This window comes from Octopus sinensis, linkage group LG22 (assembly GCF_006345805.1).
Source record: "Octopus sinensis linkage group LG22, ASM634580v1, whole genome shotgun sequence".
Lineage (NCBI taxonomy): Eukaryota > Metazoa > Mollusca > Cephalopoda > Octopoda > Octopodidae > Octopus > Octopus sinensis.
This window is the reverse complement of record NC_043018.1, coordinates 4,826,219-4,830,629: the sequence shown is the minus strand read 5'-3', so window position 1 is coordinate 4,830,629 and position 4,411 is coordinate 4,826,219. Positions and strand designations below refer to the sequence as shown.

The 4,411-nt window shown below is 40.2% G+C and overlaps 1 protein-coding gene across 1 annotated transcript in view; it reads right to left on the bottom strand.

Moving 5' to 3' along the window:
• The window catches only part of LOC118767561, an 8,486-nt gene extending 4,075 nt beyond the window's left edge, over positions 1-4,411 (bottom strand). Inside the window, exon 1 of the mRNA XM_036512328.1 lies at positions 4,268-4,411. The gene's annotated coding sequence lies outside the window, so the exon portion shown is untranslated. The remainder of the gene's footprint in view (positions 1-4,267) is intronic.

The window sequence follows — 4,411 nt, the reverse complement described above, 5'->3', positions numbered from 1 at the left end:
TAAAAAGAGGGAGAGTGTTGTATATTAAGTCTATAAAATTGTGCATAAAGTATATAAAGTTCATTGAGGGATCATTGTATTCCAATTTTCTTCACATTTCAATGAATAGCGCAAATGAACGACTCTCTTTTGATACAGACATAACACAGGCTACACTTTCAGGCTTTTGGGATAAAGTTTTCAGACGCAGCCCAATGAGTTGACCATTAATTCTGTGAAATATTCACAGGTCCCGCGAGTTTACTATATTTTATTATTGCCTTTGGTTCTTAACGTTTTTCATTTAAATCTTTTATCGATTATCTAATTGTCATTTCATTTTCTATCTTAACCCCAAAAGTGTTAAGATAGAAAATGAAATGACAATAAAATAATCGATGAAAGATGAAACATGCATACGTACGTGTGTGTGTGTGTGTGTGTGTGTGTGTGCGTGTCTGTGTGTGCGTGTGTCTGTGTGTGTGTGTGTGTGCGTGTCTGTGTGTGTGTGCGTGCGTGTGTGTGTGTGATAGTGCATTTAAAGCAACTTGATGTGGTAATATACACATTATTTCGCCCACCCGATGTCTCAAAGCACGATGATGAAGTTGAAGGGGAAAATGTCCGAAGAAAACTAGAATATTGCGTTAATGTGCTTTTGATGGGTAACTTCAACTTCGCGAACGTAAGATGGCCGGAAGGTGACATAATCTCAGGAATGACACGCAAAGAGCACAGTCAAGCAGAATCCCTGCTTGATCTCATGGAAAAGATGTCCATGAAACAAACCATCCTCTCTCCAACCAGAAAGAAAAACCATCTTAGATCTCTGCTTCACCAACAGTGGGGAATTTATCTGCGATGTGAATCTATCACCAACAATTTTCTCAGATCATAACAGAATTGAGAACGTCTATCCCGGAAGTAAAGATGTATTCCACACAAAAGACACCCAAACCCTATCCAGTTTGAATTTCTACGTGGCTGACTGGATCTCACTTGAAGAACAGGAACTCCAGCAAAACTGGTTTCAAGTCTTTCTATTCAAAACATTAATATGAAACTTAAAAGAATTCCTGTCAACGATGCGAGCCATATGCGTTAAATTTGTTCCAGAGAAGAGAGCCAATACATACAAATGCACCATTCCCCGAAACAGGAGAGTCGTTAGGAGACGGAGAATAAAGATCTCCAATTGTTTTATAAATAGCTTAATGACAATGAGAAATTCCTCCTCAAAGGGACACTCTTAGATATCGAAAATAAACCCAGACATTCGCAAGGAAAAAGAAAGGGTAGGAAGAGAAACCAAGGGGCGGGGAGGATAATATAAAAGTTAATCCTAAAGTCTTCTCCAAGTCTGCGAAAGAATCTATCTCAGTGCACTCCAAGACAGGAGCCACTGTTTGAAGGAGATAATCCACTGACTGCTGACCCCCGCCCCCGGCAAGTGAAGTGCTAAATAAACAATTCCAAAGTGTCTCCACCTATTCCCTGGGTAATATGCAAATAAGCAAGCCTGGTAAGTTCTTAAACACTGCAGATCTACATGTGAAAGAAGCAACCATCGATTATGTGCTCGAACCCAGCAACGGGCCTCGATGGATTTACAGCCGTTCTTTGAAAAAAGGTCACAAGGAAGTTCTTGCAGAAGCACTTCAGATACTTTTTCAGAGTTTGCTTGCATGTGGCTAACTTCCTAAAACGTTAAAAGAAGGCATAATATGCCTTCTTCATAAAGGAGGAAGTAGGGCAGAGGCTAAAATATACAGGTTTATCTCTCTGACAACACATGTTTGCCATGGAACGCATCGTCAGGTGGGGGCCGAACACGTTCGTGGGAGAAAATAACCTGCTCACAGACACACAACATGGCGTCCGTCCGGGGAGAAACCGCTACTACAGTATTATGACTGGGTACTGGAACAACTCAAATGTGGATGTGATAAGTTTCGACTTTGCCAAGGCCTTCGACAGTTGGTCATGGGATATGTCACAAACTGCGTGACGTTGGTATCATTGGAAAATTAGGGGATTGGCTGCAAAACTTTTTTTAAAAGGCAGAAGCCAATGATGCTCTCTCTGGGAAGACACCAATTTTCAGTAGAGTCCCTCAAGGAACAGTACTGGGACCACTACTGTTTGTGGTAACTCTTTCAGACATGTCCTCAGCTCTGCTAGTGATACAAAAGTATCACAGGTGGTCAACGACCCTGATGACACCCTAAAACTGCAGAAAGACCTGAACGAAATATACAAGTGGGCTGATGGAAATAACAAAGTAGTTCAATGCTGAGAAGTTTCAAGCATTCTACTGTTAGGCTTAAGTCGGAATACAGAGGACCAGGGGTAGTGTAATCCCAAAGTCAGAGTCAGGATGTGACCTGGGAAATCTACAGGAGTGATGATGCAACTTTCCATACACTTCATTTAGTCTGCGATGATTATACTCGTGTAACGAGGCGACAACCATCGTGTACGTATTGTGAGAGACCTCCTACTCTTTGTTTAGAAATCTCTCTTAAAGAGAAAAGTTTAAAAAACAAAACAAAAAACACCTGTCTCATTGCGAAGCCGCGGATATTTACTCTTGCTTGTTTCTGGACTATTTGACTTTGTTGATGAGTCTTAGCGATGCTGTACGTGTTGTATTGACTTCAAATTTCAGCACCAGCCTAGCTGATGACCATCGTCTTTAACATCTAGAATAATTTATATCACAGCATTACACGTTGTGAGAACGACTCAGGCTTTTGAATCCTGCCAGCGACTTTGCCAGAATTTGTTGTAGCTTTGACATTCATACGAATTCTCTGACTGCTTGGTTGTTCCGGATTATTCTGATAATGTTCTCTGTGCACCCTCATGTACCTAGATAATCCAGAATGATTTATAGATGCTTTCTAGTGGAAAGTGCATTTGTGTTTGGCCCCCAAAATAAAGTCGTTGTAATTTGTAACAGGTCTTTCTGAGTGATTTCTGTGGTGTTTCACTAGACTTTCGCGACACACACACACTGCCCAGTCTTCTCCTTGGCCATCGTCGACAATGACAGGCGAGCTTATGTATATATGTATGTATACAGTCATTAAGCAAGTTGAATACATTTACATAAATACATACATATGTGTATATATACAAAGTCCACTCAAAAAGTGAATACACACTTGTCTGAATAACTTAATAAATTTAGTATCAAAATATTTCTACGTTTTCCTTTTCTTGTAGTTTATATATATATATATATATATATATATATATATGTGTGTGTGTGTGTGTGTGTGTGTGTGTGTGTATAGATGTTGGCTTCAATTCCTTGACCGGGTGGTGCGTGGTGTTCTCGAGCAAAACACTTCATGTTACTCTGCGATCCCTTCCGACACCTGACGCGTGGCACACCGTGCACCTGTTCAAGCAATGTCCATTGGATGGAGTGGGGAGGGAGCCAATGTGCGGGACATGCCACTTTCATACCGGGTATCCAACTTTCCTCCAGTTTGGTAGGGGACAAGCGTTATACTTCACTTTCCACACTCTACTTCGACTGGGAACCTGAATCTATTGAAAAGAGTTTTCTATACTGGGAACGTTGAGTTTAGTTTTCGGGAATCGTAACCCAGCTAAGATAACCTATCTGTAGATTTTCAAACTGGAGGCTTGAGTAGTCAACTGCCTTGTATTGAAGACATTTCACACTATCCTTATCCGTTAACACGATGGGAAAACTCGAATCGTTCCTCAAAATGTTTCCGAACGCCTAAGGAAGTCTAGCTTTTGCATCGACATTTATAAGTCTCAGACACAACCTATATCTCAACAGGAAAACCAGCCTACCAATCGGATCCCTGAAAGATTTACCTGGATATTCATCTCTTTCCAAAACAACACAGGTCACCTCATTCGATATGGTTTGACGACGTTGTGGTCAATTAGACATTCAAACGCATCGGTTTCGTCTGCTTTTGCTTCGTTAATGGCTATTAATCTGAGGTTGCTGACTCGAAGTCATACAGCAACTCACCTGACCCTGCTTCTATTTGAACCCCAGTCCATATGCATCTCATTCTCAACCAATTTTACCTATTCCCCCACCACCACCACCACCATAACATACATGTATGAAAACATCGGCTAAAAGAACCGTTCCTTTTGGCACGAAGTCCCAGAGAAAAGTTCTCTGCCCGTGTAACAGACACTCCTTTCTCATTGTCAGAAATGGTGTGAAACAAGGTTTTCTGTTCCCCGACAGTTACATAAAATAAAATAAAATTAATAGAAATCAACTTACTTCAGCGAATGGGAAATATTTTCTTAGAAAAAAATTACTATGATTGAAAGTTGCAAAACATTAAAATGTATTATTTGTTTTTTAATATTCTTCCGTAATTTTTTAAAACTTGGTTAAAAAAAATGAAAGAATTTTTTCAATCTA